Genomic DNA, 16,888 nt, shown 5'->3' with positions numbered 1-16,888 from the left:
TTTTGGTGGGTTTATGTTTCGAAGCATGATTACTACGGAGCCAACTTTCAGGCGTAAATTGTGAGGTGGTAAGCCAGACACATCCAAGGAGTTTAAAAATTCCATTGGATAGTTGGTGGCTTCATCTTCATTTGTTACACAGTCAATTGATTTGAATGAATGCATTGTTCCAATGATATCATTCTGAATTATGTAGTTTAGGTCATCTACATCTTCATTCTTAGCCGCTAAAATTGCTCGCTCACCCAACCATTCATCATTTTTGTAGTTAATAAATATGTTTGGGAATATTTTGCTGATAAGTTCGTCTTTCGATGAGACAAAGTTACAGAAATTTTGAGGAAATGAAATCAATCCGCTCGATTCGTCGACCGGTACTCGACCATTACCGATAATCAGCAATTGCTCAGAGAAATCTTCGAGTCATTGCGTATATCTTTCAATGGTCGGTTAAGTGCTTCTAATGCACGTTTGTGCGCCATTGTGCTTTCGTCCCATATCCAGCAAATATAAACCTTCATTTCCATCATCAATTGCCTTCATTAACCATTGACAAAATTATGTTTAGCTCTCATTTACTTTTTTTTGTTATTCCATGTCAGATGCGTTTTTGCTATACCACGTTTTATAGTGACTTCTTGGTGACTTCACGGAAACTCTGTCGAACGGGATAAAAAGTATCATATGTCCCTCTCCTTGTTCTAAGCTACCTCTCCACCAATTTTCAGTCAAATCGGTTCATCCGTTCTTGAGATATAAATAGTGTAACTAACACCACTTTCTTTCATATATATGGAGATATGAAACTTTAATGGATTCTACTTTGAAAGTAACAACATCAATCAAGTTGATGCTGGGCATAATGTTCGCCAACCTTCTTACACGTACAGATTATCATCTAACAGTAAACGTATGTTTTGTAAGTTAACCGTTAGATAATAACCTCTTGTTGAAACTACATGTCGTTGGGTCCAGATCATCCAACTCAGGTCAAAAAAAATTGGTAATCGTCGACTTATAGTGTCCCGAAATCCCGAAATCCACACCAAACAGTGACTTTCTTAGGATCATTGGAGGCTCTTAAATCTCATGTGGATTGGTATCGCAGGAGCGGATGCTCCTGCGCACTCTCACAGACATCGGCGATGTTTTTGGCAGATCTTGCATTTCGTCGACGTACAGGTTATGATCGATCATTTACTGAACCAGAGGAGTCAGATTCATCCACAACATTGCGAATAATCCTCTCGGTAGGTCGATTATGGTGACCGTAAGATGGGCGAAGCGTTTGGTACGTTGTCCGAACAGAACACTCATTTTGATAAAACAATTTCATTATTTGCACGTGTTGTTGAATGGTATATCCATCAATGGTGATTTGGCAAAACCGACTGAATGAATGATAAGTAATTTGACGGATGTAGCTTCAACAAAATGGCCGTTATCAATTGTCAAAGTTCGTAAATTCCTGTTGGAACACCCTATATAACTTATGGTGTCACTTCGCAACACACATTGATGATTTTAGATAAATAGATTTTATTTAAACTGCATTCCAAACAGGTTTACACCCGATTACATGTATACAGTCATACAATGTCATGATACATAAAATATATGATTTTTGAAATAAACAGAGTAAATAAACACCTAAAATTACGTACAAGAAAAACGTTAATAAAAACAGGTATATATGGCACATTTTTTTCAAAACGACTATCTTATTTCTAATTCATCACAGAAAAAAAAATCAAGACTTTGGTGACTTACGACTAGATCATTCACTTGCCTAAGGCAGCGATTTAGTGGAGTCCATGGACTAATTTCCATTTCATTTTGCCAAATAACAACGATATTCATAAAAATATGAATTTAGGTTTTACTTACCCTCTACTTCAACGTAGAGGAGGTTTCTTCCAATCTGAGGATGGATGTTACCACTTCTCGTATATTCTTCAGCGACATTGGTAAAATCCCAGCCACCGTGTCTCTTCTAATTTGGCACAAAAATCTGAAAATGTCAAATCCTCTACCTCGTGAAACATGTACTCTGTTTAGGAAAGTACAATTTGAGTAAAGAAAAACGTAAACAAAGCTAAATATTCATATTTACTTCGAAACAGCGCATTTTTTATTCAACCCCAAACAGCACTGTTTTGACCCTGAAGGTCTCATCAGTGGTACTGGCCTGAACAAATTGTTCCTTCAGATGATTTGGTTTATTTGATATCGTTCAGAATGAAAATATTGTTTGGTGCAAAAAACTTATGGAAAAACATGCAGTACATTCCAGTTAAAACAAGCCCCTTTAATATTAATGAGAAGGCAATAAAAGTTGTATTTTTTCATATTAATGTTCATAAATAATAATAATAATAATGTAATAATAATGATACTAAAACAACGATAAAAGTGAAAACAACAATAAAAATTAATTTGCGCTCCGAGGCGCATTTGTTTTTTCAGCTGCAGAAAAACCCGGAAAACCTGCAGCACCACATCATCTGAAGATCTAGATCTGCCCAATGTCCTCTCTCTCATTAAACAAAATGTAGGGTGTCTCCAGAGGCTTCAATAGATTCAATACATCGCCAGAACACTTCGTGACACAACTATCGTCAAACTTAAACCAGTCCGTTTCATCTTTGGGCAAGGTGTAATAATAACCAAATTCAACGCCAAAACCACAGTGAATGATGACTGCATGAATATTATAATAGTGGTCTTCTAGATTGAAATGTTCATCTATTTCAAACCTTCCAAATAGTTTCTTGCTTCCGTCAGAGGTTGAGTCTTGTTTAAAGATCATCAGTGTTATTATTAGATTAACTGGTGCCTCAGCTATACTTGTTTCCTCATAACAGTCAGTTAGTTTGGCTCATGTTTGGCAAACAATTCTGCTAGTGTATGATGACAATTTTCTGACAGATATGCTTTCAGTGTTTACTTGTGATGTATTGTTTAGAATCTTTGGTGTAGCTATGAATATTACTGGAGTTTTTTCCCAACACCAAACGGTTATTTCAGCACCACGACACGTATTTCGATCACCAAGTGATCATCTCCAAAAGGAAATTTCATTCATCAATTTTTTCAACTATCAATAGGTCTCTTCTTTTACTATCGACTCATTTGATTGTTATAATCACCTTTTATTATTTTCATTTCATTGTGTTGATAGTTTCCAATACAAATTTGTATTGTCTTCTTCTTATTATTAAAGGGGCTTGTTTTAACTGTAATGTACTGCATGTTTTTTCAGAAGTTTTTCACACCAAACTATATTTTCATTCTGGTAAACCAAATCATCTGAACTAACAATTTGTTCAGGCCAGTCCCAACTCCCTACACTGTAGGTTAATGGACTGACACCTATCAGAAAACAACTACTCCCCTGGCTAACACCATGAAGGTCGTTGGATAGTATCCGACAAGTGTCGGTGAAGGAATCTTCACTGAAGTTATCATTGGAACACATTTGCAGACCGATTTCAGGCTGTTTGGTCACTCGTCAGTGCAAGGTAGTGTATCATCAACATGAAGTCGATAATTTCCGATAATTGAAAATCGAATTCCTTCAGAGTATCATTCTTCGAACTAGGCTGACGCGGACAACAAACAAGAGGTTTGTCATCGCCCCGTCTGCCTGTGAACAAGGTAACCAACCGCATATCCAAAATTTGCCCAATTCCTCGTATAAGGAAAGAAAACTTTTCACATATAGTCAGTGGGCATACTTCAAGTCTTCAAGTAGCCTGAAACCGGTCTGCAAATGTGTTCCAATAATTGAAAATCTATTACGGCAGTTATATAGCCAACAGCATGTGCAGGAATAATTTCAGTGAAGAATTCTGCACTGACACCTGTCGAATATTATCCAACGCCCAGGGAAGTAGTTGTTTTTGATAGGTGTCAGTCCATTAACCTACAGTGTAGGGAATTGAGACTGGCCTGAACAAATCGTTCCTTTGGATGATTTAATTTACAGCCAGTCTTCTTGTATGCCCACTGACTATATGTGAAAATATCAAATAAATTTTGTCTCTTCCTTTCCTGGAACTATAGCAGTTCAAACACTTTTCATCCTAATAAGTCCTTCTAGGACCACAAGTTCAGAACTTCCAAGGAGCCATCCTTGGATCAACTATACGAATTATCGTTGGCGAACGAAGTTCGGACATTCCTATGCAAAATAAGGGATGTGCTGAATGTGGCGTTATTATTCCGCCAACAACTGCAATAACCTAATTAAAATAATGACGCTGGCTTTCCCAGAGGAGAACCTTTCATCTGTTCTCATCCTTTGGTGAGTTATCGCAGACACAGTGCAGTGCGGTATGCAATTTATTGTAGAACAAATGTGCAAATTTCTGAGTTGAGTCCGAGGAAACTACGAAATAGTTTTCTCCGAAACACAAAGATAGTCAACAGAGAGGATGTACAACATGAAATTTCCCAACTCAATATTTCTGCAAATATAGTGTGATTTTTCAATAAAATAAAAGTCAAACTGGAATCTCTGGTATAGAATAAATCTACAACAAGCACTTTTTGCGAAATCGAGACTGCAATACTCTACTCGACCGCGTTTCAAAGTTCGTTATCCTTCCGTATAAAGTATGAACTCAAATACACTAACAGTTTAGATTGTATTTTTGAAAGGTTGGACGTGAAAGCAGCCTTCAAAACTTCTTGTTCACTCCAATAGATGTTAAATAACCCCAGAATAATGATTTTGGTCTATAATTTAACCATGAATCGACTTACGAATGACCAACGCTTGCAAATTATTGAATGTTGTTATCAAAATTCATGCTCGGTGAAGAAAGTCATTCGTGCACTTCTTCTACATTATTGGACATTAAACCACCAACACGCATACGTAGAATAAGGACCAAAGAAAATATTGCGACTGTATCCGCCAGTGTTCGTGATGACCGTGAAATGTCGATTCTCCGCCACGCCGTTCGTAGCAATTGGGCCTCTGTTACTCCACTACGTGGAAAATTTTGCGAAAGGATTTGGGTGCAAAACCTTATAAGATACAGCTGGTGCCAGAATTGAAGGCACACGACTTCCCACAACGTCTAACATTAGGTGAATGGGCGCTGGAAAAGTTGGAGGAAAAATTGTGTTCAGCGACGAGGCTCATTTCTGGTTGAATGGATACGTTAACAAGCAAAATTGCCGCATCTGGAGTGAAGACCAGCCACAAGCATTGCAAGAGCTACTGATGCATCCCGAAAGTCACTGTTTCGTGTGGATCATGGGTCGGTGCCATCATCGGGCCGTACTTTTTCAAAGACGACAATGGCCGGAACGTTACTGTGAATGGCGAGCGCTACCGTGTGAGCGCTACCGACTAAAATGGAAGAATTTGCCACCTAGATCGTGTGATTTAACGCCTTTGGATTATTTCTTGTGGGGTCATGCTGAGGCTCATATCTACAGGGATAAACCAGCAACGACTGGCGCTCTGGAAGCCAATATTGAAGCATTTATACGTGAAATACTGGTCGATATGTTAGAGTGGGCTACAATTGGATCTTGCGCATGGAGCCGCAGAGCCGCTATCGATTCGAATAAAGATTTTATCAATTTTTTCTAATTGTTTGTGTTATTTTGAAAATCAAATCCTATACCTCTTAAAAAATCACCCGTAAAACATGTCGGAAAATGAAAAGTCGGTTATATATAGAATAAGCTGCGGGGACTGTGACAAAAAATGTATCGGTCAGACTAAGTGAGCTTATGAAACTCGTTTCAAAGAACACGTGGCAAATATCCGACTTCGGAGACCAGAAAATCTATTGTCGCTCAACATGCTTCAGGGCCCTTGGATTGTAAATTTATCGCTTCATCAATATCTATGATAAAAAAGACAGGTTCGTATTTAAAGAAATAGTTGGCCATGTTGACACGAAACATTTTTTTGAATATTTATTATCACATCGTCATAGTACACTTCGACTACAATAACATCTTTTTTTCCATTTTTTTATATTCTCCGAAATAACAATTCTATTCGAAAAAAAAGGAAAAACAGAATTTTTGGTTTTCCGCGTATAACTCGAGAAGGGCGAGAGTCCCTGTTAACTTTCTTAGACCACTGTATTGTTCCCGATGACAGTTCCCTTCATTCCCATTTAATTGTCTCCGTACCTGTTACGGTTTAGAATATAGCGATGTTATCACATGATGAAAGAAACGACCTGTATATGGGCATCTACAAGAAACAAATCACACAATGAATGAAGAAAAGATGGAAATTCTCCATAAGTGCAGTAAAGGAAGGGAGATGAATTTGTTTGAAGCATTGGAAATAAATAAATTGAATGAAAACTTCTATTTCAAAACTCTCAGTGACCAACTAGAACCATGCAGCTCTTCCCTTTTAAATTTACGAATTTTGACCACTAGTTTAGGATCAATTGGTATTTGTAGCAATCCACAAGTAAATAGGTTAAGCGGGAATTGGGCATTTTCCGCTTGATTACAGGTTTCCATATGTTGCGTATTTCTACGCTAGCTTGGTTGAATGCATCGTTGGACAACATATATGCACCTTCTTCGAACTTCCTCTTAAACCAGTGTTTCTCCCTGTGGATGATCTCAGCTTGGAACCACTCGATGTTATGAAAATGAGTCCAAACATGCTCTGCTATTCCCGATTTGCTGGTTCATTCTCGCTTGTGCTCGGCAGTGCGGACCTTCAATGGTCACGTAGCTTCTTCGATATAGGATTTGACTCATTCACAGGGTATCCAATAAATGCAATTCTCAATATCGCATTCCGCGTTTGGTTGCTTGGTTTTCGTTAGGCTGCTACGGATGGTGTTTCCGGATCTGAAGCAGGATCTGATGTTGTACTTGGACTCAATTCTTCTTATCTTTTCCGACAATCCTCTGATGTAGGGAAGTGCACACACTGGTTGTGACGGCTTCTCTTCCTTGCGAGGCTTTTGCTGATTTCCAGCTAAAGTCTGCTCCACCATTGCTTTGGAGTAACCATTCCGTTGAAGATCTGTTTGATGATGCCTAGTTCCTTCTCGAGCCCTTCCCTCGTATTACAGACACGAAAGCTTGATGACTCCTCTTTTGGTAGATTGATAATGGTCGGATTCTTGATTCAGATACTGTCCTGTATGAGTGGGTTTTCGAGATACAGATGTTTCCCACTTAGCGTCGGTCCTCTTCATCAATACATCTGAAAATGGTGATTCATTGTGGACTTCCCTCTCCATTGTGGAGGTGATTGAACGTTTTACGCTGTTGATATGCTCCAGGGAGGTGTATAGTTCTGTATTCCCATGGTTCCATCCTATGAAGGAATCGTCAACGTATCTCAACCAGACTCGGGGCTTCTTGTGGGCTAGCTATTCATTCTAATTTGATTGATATTTTCATGGTTTTTGAATCAAATCAGACAATGGAAGCCCGAACCAATGAAATTCACCATGAAATATTGTCAACCAATTTCAAACAAACGCTATAATGACCATACTATGCATGAAAAACCGGTAAATTTACAACCAATCCCGAAACGGAGTAAATCCCATCCAGAGTTTTCAAACGAATAATCCCTTGTTTGCTCTCTGTAGTTTCTGGAAGTACGCGAAAAAGAAATTTACTTTAGCCGCGGTTGCACCCGTGAACTTTCTAGAGTCGGAAGTGAATTCGTGTTCCGCCCGAAACAAATATAACAAAGATTCGGAACGACTAAAAGGATTTGCGGAGCAGCGAGAAGTTTTAACAAGTGCACTTGGAATAATATGTCAGCGTTGCTTATGCGGGATTGAAAAGTTTCGGAATAGAAAATCAAACGTGCATATTTAAATAACAAGTCGAGGTCTTTGATGCAAATCTCGGTTCAACGATGAAACGAGGTTAAGCTGAATGTGTTTGGTGTTCTGGATACTTCTTTCGCAAGAAGACAATGACGAAAGTTGAATTTCCTAGTAGGAGCGATTAATAATTTTTTTTTCACAACCGTCCTGGAAGTACCTACTTCCCGGGTGCTTTTTCTTTGAGAACATAGTATTTTCCCGGCCTAGTCCCGTGTTGTCATTGTAAATATGAAAATCTATCGTATGTTACCCGTCACCCGTGTGTGGCATGAGAAATCATTTTTGTGTATGGCTCTTCAGCTTCCTGAAAAAGCGTTCCCAGCAAGTGGCCGTTGATAGATATTTCTTGAATACGTTTACCATTAACGCTTGTGTTTCCCAGGGTTCCATATTGTCTCCAATGCTCTTTTCATTTTATATCAACGACCTATTGGAAAAAAACAAGAATTCAAGATATTGTTTTGCTGACGACAGCACACTATTCTCGTCATGCCATTTGAATTCTAGGACATCGGTTACGGAGGCACATCTTCGCCGGCAGCAGAAGGTTGCATATTTTAATGAGGATCTAGAAATGATTTCGAATTGGGGTGAAAGTAACCAGGTTCAATTCAATGCCACAAAAACCCAGGCATCGGTTTTCTCCAAGGAGATGAATGTCTCCGGACCAGATATAATAATGTCAGGTCAGAAACTTTCGGTTTCTGCTTCGATAAGTTTGTTGAGGGTTAAACTGGACACCAAAATGTCTTGGCACAATCATGTCGCTGCAAAGGCTGCTTCTCAAAAGCTTGGAACCCTGTTTCGAACTAGAAAACTGTACACACCTCAGCAACTTCAGATGCTTCATACAGCTCAGATCAGACCTTCTATGGATTATCGTTCTCATGTATGGAGCTCTGCCCCCAACATACCCTGAAGTTGCTGGATTTCATCCAAAAAAGGGCTATCCACCTGATTGGAGACGCGAATATCACGTGCAACCTTGATAGCCTGGAACATCGAAGAAAGGTTGGAGATTTGTCTCTCTTCTATAGATACTTTCACGGAAATTCTACCGAGAGCGGTACAAATCTGAAATACGCGACATCTGGACAACTGCGTTTATGTGGAATAAACTTCCTGAGAACGTTTTTCCAAATGGATTTATTCTTCAGCGATTTGAATCCAATGTAAATCGCTACGTTCGCACAGGCACCGCTCTGAGATCGCCTTAAGTGTGTTTGTGTTTTGTCCTTAAAAAAAAGACGTGAAAGAATCCAAAACTGTTATAGATGATGTAAGTTTGGCTTATCAAATCCTCTCACATCCTCTACTCTGTGGACCATGTACTGTACCATTTTAGTCCGGTCAATTTAGACCTGAAATAACGAAAATTGTGACAGAGGTAAATTTTGGTGAAGACCTTTATTTTCCATAAAAAATGAAAATTTGAAAGTCCCAATCTGTCCCATGAGCGCTTCAAAAGTTATTGGGGGTCAAAGGTCAACATTTCAGGTTTTTTCAGTTTTTCTCGAAAACCGTGAGTTTTATCAAAAAAATACTTCAGACCAAAGTTTTAGATCTCAAAATTCTCTACAAAAATGGTTCACATAATTTTTTCTGTAAGTATCACCGATCCTGAGATATCGCAATTGAAAAAGTCACATTCTATGTAATATGCACACGTTTCCACACCACCTGTGAGGTAGTGTACTCGGCGCGTTTTTTTCAACGTGGTTTCTCCCGTAGGCCTATTCCACGAATCGTTATTACGTAATTTTCAGTCACAATACTTATTTAACTGTATGAAGATTATTCGGGTTAAAAATGTTTATGGAATGTAATTGTCAGTTTGATTTCTTTTCATACTTTAATCTGATTCATACTCGTCATAGTTACTTTCAACAATCATGTCTTCTGCGATTTCTTCTTCGTCTTCTTCCTCTCCCTCTTCTTGCCGGATATTCATAAATTGTTCAAATAATGATGTATCAGTTGTCTCTTCATCAGCTGCTGCTGCTACGTCATACTTCATCATTTCACTGTAAGATGCGCATAAACCAAAAGACGAGAAAATTTGTATGAGCCGTTTTGAACCAAAGCGCCAATGGAAAAAAAAACTGAAAGACCCAGTTGTAGTTTCGATTTAAAGGTTCTTGGTCGAACAGCAGTCATTATGCTATGGCAAATATTTGTACAAACTAACGTTGAATTATCCAAATTATGACGTTTTTTTTTTAAGAATGGCTTGTTCTAAAAAATATGACGATTCGGGAATATCGTTATTTATATCCTCAAACATCCTAACTGGTGGGGGGTACATCGTATTGTTAAACACACAAGATCCAATATCTTCTTGAACGATCGCTGCCGCAGCTTTCAAAATTTTCTTCCGTTTTTCTTTTTTATCCAAGTTTTTATCATTAGACCAAGCTTGACTTAAAATGTCTTGGTAATTGTCTACAAAACAAATAAATATTAATTTCCCGGGTTTCTATGTAATAATAATTCTACTGCCATATTTTAACTTCAATCGTACTTTTAGAATTCGGTTATCTAAAGCTACATTTTTACAAACATTCTTTAATTCATCTAACGTGAACTGGCAGTCGTTACTATTTTCCAAAAATTCATAAATTTCCTCCATCGCAGAGTTTACAGCCTCACTTTGTGGACGCCCAATTTTACCGCCAGTATTAAGTTTTAGAAAAGACTTGCAACAACTATCACGGTATTTAACATCAGCAGCTACTAAATCATATTCAAAATTAATACGATCAACGACAGTTTTTGATAAGTCATCAGAACGATCTTTAGCTAATTTCAAAATAGATTCTTTAAATTTGAGTGTAGAAACTTTGTAATTATTTTTTCGAAGACTCTGCGGTTTCTTTTTCTCAGCCTGTTCATCTGTTTCATCGCCACAAAATAAGCAGTTGGCTTTAAAACTAAAGCTGGATTCACTTTCTCGTGCTCTAGTACGAGGTGGACTTACTTTTGAAATACTGGTCTGTTCATCTTCACGTTGTCTTTTTGCTGCGGCAATTGAAGTTTTGCGGGTGTATGATTTTCGGCAATCCACGTAGATTGTAACGGACTTTAGACTTCTTGATTATTCAGTAAACTCATCACTTTTCGGATCACTTGCATCGATTAAAGTTTGCATTCCACGATTAACCACAACAGTTTCACCTTCAGTCAAAAGCTTAGAGCAAATAAAGCAAAATTGCAACATTTTTTCCAAATATTTATCACTGAAAACTTCTAGTAGAAGCTCGTTATAAATACGTATATTTATTCGAACAGAACGTTTAACACTAAAAAAAGCAGGCACATGAACGATGCCACATGGACAATAAAATAGGTAGCCAGATGTTATATTCAAGGCCATACGGGTAGAGGGCATTTTGGAAGAGACTGACGGTCCTTTAAATGTATATTTTCTCAATATGATATATTGTATATACATAAAAGGGACACACTCAGGCATTTTCACTTGCTCAAGTACCTGAATGTGTATATACGTGGCTAATGTTTGCATATTACATAGAACGTGACTTTTACAATTGCGATATCTCAGGAACGGTGATACTTACAGAAAAAATCAAAAGTACCACTTTTGTAGAGAATTTTAAGGTCTACAACTTTGGTTTGAAGTATTTTTTTGATAAAACTTACGATTTTCGAGAAAATCTCAAAAAACCTGAAATTTTGACCTTTGACCCCGAATACCTTTCGAAGCGCTCATGGGACAGATTGGGGCTTTCAAATTTTCATTTTTCATTGTAAAATGAAGGTCTTGATCAAAATTCAGCTCTGTCGCAATTTTCGTTAATTCAATGTTGTATAATGACCGGACTATTTCAGTGAAGAGCAAAATAACAATTGTGATACGTGAAATTCAAATGTGAAATTTTAGCTATGATATGGCTGTATCATTATAGTTCCCAGGTTACTATTTTCAGAAATATGTGAAATCAAAAATATCCATATTTGTTTCAACCGTCCTCATGCCGGGGGCATGAGGCCCCCGGCATATATTTTCGATTATAGGATATGAAAGCATCAATCTAATTTCGAGAAGAAATGTTGCTTATGAAAATACCAGATTCCAAAAAACATATTGAGAGAGTTTTTGTTGTAATTGGGCAAGAAAATTTGCTGTTTTATAAGCAATATTCATCTTTATGACCATTCTATACAGATTATACATTAGAGATTATTCGTGAAATACAAAACAGGATTCAGCCTGTTGGTATTCACAGTTTTGGGAATATTGGGTTGAAAATCGCAGAATTTTTAAGCTTACCTGATCCTAAAAATTGCATAAGCCATTATTTGCTGATATTATATTTCATAAGTTTTGTCAACTGATTTTATAACCAATTGGTTGAGTATCTAGGTGACAGATTCTTCTGGATTCTCGCTTCCCAAACATTTAAGATAGAAACAATAAGATTCTTAAGTTTACTAGTATGTTCATTTATTCACCAATATAGGGTACCCACTTTATAATTTTAGTTTGAGTGGGCTTTAAAAAAAATAATAGAAAAAAATTAAAAGACAATCGAAGGATAGCATAATCATTATAACTTATCAATGAAGATTTTAAAGCAACATTCAAACTTTTTCACAGGACGCCTGACATCTGATGTGACAGCTCACAATTTTTTTGAGTACATTCATGGATCCCAATTTTTTTCGGTCATAAAACACCTTATGTCAAGAATGATATATTTTATGAAAAATCACTTCTGACCCTTTTCAATGTCTATCATTATCCACCCCATGCGAATTCCATACCTGAGAACATAACAGAGAACGAATAGTGAGCTCTATATCAAAATAACCCCGAGAATAGAAGGCAATGAATAACACCTGATAGATATTGAAGAACCGTTCTTCCAAATTGCCATTCATATAGATCTTTTCAGTGCTTTACACGCAGAGTCGGTGTCAACTAAGGATCGAGAACCTTCTTTAGATTTCCATAATGTTCCTTTTGACATCCTCTCTCATACGAAAGCTTCGAAGCGGAAAATAATAGTCATATTTTTTAAATTCAGCTCGGAGACCCTTTAAATAAATTCGTAAACATGGCGAGATATTGAATGTGATGGGTCGGCCATTTGCATGAGCATCAAATAAACGTTTTTTATCGGTCCCCATCAATTTGATGAGGTCGTAATTCTTTGATGTTGATGTGAGTAATGGCTGGGTTCATGTGTAGTCAAAGAAATAGGAAATTGATATGTCCAGGATAGGTAAACAACTTTTGAAATATTATGCAGGGAATCGATGAACTCTTTATGATTGTTGACATCAGAAATATCAAGTGATGATTGGTTAGAATAACAGATGTTTAATTGAAAAACACCCAACTTGATTTTGTTGTGAAAAATTAACCTACTAAGTTACTTTCAGAGAAGAATGTAGTCTTAGCAAGGATGGATACATGGATAGGCATTTTTTCTGCTGTAATGAAATTCATATCATTTCTGCAATAAACGGAACATTTTGTAAATGTTCATGTAAATGAAAATACCTTATTTTGTGAAAAAAAAATGTTTCTACTTCAGGAAGAAAGAGAAATACTCAATATTTTGATCAATTTGTTCTCCAGAAATATATGGATCATCCACCAAAAGCTCTTTTCAGATACAAACTGGAAATTAATAAAATGAACAAAATACTCTGGACCGGATTCTGTCAACCGACAAATCCTAGAGAACCTTCCCGATACCATGTAGCCTTATCGGAGTCACATCCTTAAACTAGCATATAAACTAGCTTTTTTTACCGCCTGTTAACAGGCAAACACCATCATGATAGACCCATCGGTCTCCTCAGTTGCTCAGGTAAACTACTTGAAAGACTACTCAACAAATTCCTCTCCTACAATAATATAATCCCAATGCACCAACACGGTTTTCGCCCAGAACACTCCAACCAAACCTCCCTCATCAAACTTCACATCCATCCTCAAATCTACATCATCTGAAATATTAACACCCCTTACGCTATCTTATTTATACCTAAAAAGCTTTGAATAAGGCCCGGCACGCAGGCTTTATCTAAAAACTCATTCTCATATTCCTCCAGTCTCACTTCATCAGGCTAATCATCTATCTGCTCTCCAGGTGACAACTCCACGTCAAAGTTGGTACAGAGCTCTCCACTCCCCTAACTCCCAAAATCCGAGTTCTCGAGGGCTCTGTTCTATCCCCTCAATTTCCGTCCAAAACGCCCAAAAAAATTCTTCAATGCGCAGATGACACAATTCTATATTTCTCTGCCCCAAACACTCACATACAGCAAAACCCAAACCTAGAACGAGATAAACCATTTTGCAGAATGGTGCAGCAAGTAGCAAATCAGAATGACCCTTACCAAAACATGAACTATTCTATTCAGATATCCTGATAGCACGACACTCCTAGACTAACCACCAATAACTCAGTCATTTGGAAGAGAATTTTCTGTTCCAGTTGAGGTTTACTTTCATAATGACCCTCAATTGGGATACCAAGCTACGCGACACTTAAGACAGAGTCTGAAAAAAAAACAATCTTCTAGAAGCACTGATAGGCAAATTTGGAAGAATACACTCAAGGAGCTAAGTACCCAAAATAGGGTCACCCGAACATGAGGGTCATAAGGGCAATGTTCTAGCCCAGAACCCTTCTGCAGGGTAGCTAAAGCATGTATAAAGACATCCATGAATTCATGGACGCAAGCCAAATCGATAGATAAATCTTTAATTGTATCAACACTTCCAAAATACAAATAATGAAATTATAAAACAACAACAAAAATTAATTGGCGCTCCGGGGCGACTCCATTGATTCCAGGGGCGCATTTGCTTTTTCATCTGCAGGGAAAACACGGAAAAACCTGCACCACCACATCATCTGAAGATCTTGATCTGCGAATATCCTCTCTCTCATAAAACAAAATGTAGGGTGTCTCCAGAGGATCCAATAAATTCAATACATCGCCAGAACACTTAATGACACGTCTATCTCAAACTTAAACCAGTCCGTTTCGTCTTTGACCTAGGTAGGACACCATTCTAGAGAGCTGTAGGTGTTTCTCCAAATGCTAGAATTTTCCTAAATCAAGTGAAAACCTCTGAAGAGAGATATCAATGATATATTTCCAAAGAATTTTTCAAACGATGTCCAGAATTGCGTAATTTCAAAATATTCAATTGCATCGGTAAGCCCAAAGTGAGCCTTCCAAAAAAATATTAATTCAACTCAGTCAAATAACCTTATTTCGAAACAAATTCATATCCATTGATTTTCACACAATGGAATATTCCATAAATTTAATATCGCCATCTCGAGAGTACAAAAAAAATAACTCGTTACTCGAAATGAGAGCTTCAAGAGTAATTGGAATTCTCTTGGAGAAATCCTTTGTAGCATTATGCCGATGAATGGTTTCCATGCAATTTAAATTTGTCGCGAAACAGAATTTTCTGATTATGATAATTCATTGATTGTATCGCGTGGATTTGAGTCCTTGGTTCACCGAACAAATTGAAGGATAGACTTCCATTCAGGGTGATAACTAATTGCGGAAAAAAATATAAGAGCATATTCAGAAGATGTATGATAATTTATGATGCACTGTTTGGAACCCTTGGTGTATTACTGGAGTTTTTTTGCAACACCAAATCGTTATTTTTAACACCTCGAAACGTGTTTCGATCACCAAGTGATTATCTTCAAAGAAGAAGATTTAAACTGAAGATTAAAACTGAAGATTAATCTTTCTCTTTGAAAATGATCACTTGGTGATCGAAACACGTGTCGAGGTGTTAAAAATAATGATTTGGTGTTGGGAAAAAACTCCAGTAATATTCAGGTATGATAATGATTATGAAAGTTCATGATAGCATGGGTCTGGAAATACAGTGTTTCCAAAGTACATGGTGTTGAACTTTTCTAAAAAATTCCTTTTCTGTATTGATATTGTAAATCTAGGGGAGACCGGGGTTGGAAGTCACATTTTTTGTCTTTTGTATTTCAAGTGTCCTTTTTCATAAATAATCAATGCTATTTTTTTATCAGTAGATAGTGTTTTTATATTCATTTGAAAAAAAAAATTTCTCCGACATCATCCATAGAGGAAATATAACAATTATTATGGAAAAGAACAAGTGTGACTTTTAACTCCGGGCCGGGAATGGTTGTTACAGTATCTGGGGCAGGTAGTCACATAAATAATTGAGGGGTATAAAAAATATTCAAATAAATATTTTCATTGAAAGTGGAATAATATACGTAATTAATTATATCAAAAAATCAAAAAAGGCGTTTCATTTGTAGGAAAAAAACATATTTGCTCCAAATGAATAACATCCTTCCGGTAACTAAAATGCCAAAATCATCCATCAGGCCGCAATACTTGGAAACTAAAAATACCCATCCTATCGAAATTATATTTAGTCAGTCTAAAATTCAGTGAATATTCGTAATCACAATTATGGTTAATGTAACCTGGTAACGCTTTTTTTCGAATATCCTTGGGAGACGAACCGAGAAAAATAGTTGAAGCCATAAATATGTATCATTCCAATTATTTCTTCTATTTGTCGGTGAAGATTTATCTATACCTTTGATAACCAATTTTTGTTGATGGTATCGATAACACCGTGTTGCCTATCTCTTCGATAGTGAATTTTTTGCAAATCCGTGCCAGAGTCCCAAAATCACTTCATTTGCAGCACTGCGTGTAATACTAGTCGTTCAGATTCTCTCATACGATGCCATGACATTTTCATGATTTTTTCTAAAAAAACAGGAGCTTAAAAAGCCAACAAAAAATGCAGCACATATATATGATATTGGTTGTCACATATGACTACCAGTCCCCGTTAAGTTGAGACAAACAGCCCCAAAACACATTTCGGAAAATACTTAACCCCCTGATCAAGGTGGGTTGCCAATTGCAAACCAGGATTATTGTAATTATTGTAAGTTTGAAATAGTCACTAGTGTATTTCATCAGTTCGAACTTCCATTGTCTAATATAATATAAATTGATTTGAA

Source organism: Leptinotarsa decemlineata, unplaced genomic scaffold (assembly GCF_025532065.1).
Source record: "Leptinotarsa decemlineata unplaced genomic scaffold, Ldec_3_MD MMD2_tig00026307_RagTag_RagTag, whole genome shotgun sequence".
In the NCBI taxonomy this organism is placed as follows: domain Eukaryota; kingdom Metazoa; phylum Arthropoda; class Insecta; order Coleoptera; family Chrysomelidae; genus Leptinotarsa; species Leptinotarsa decemlineata.
Note: the sequence above shows the minus strand (reverse complement) of the source record.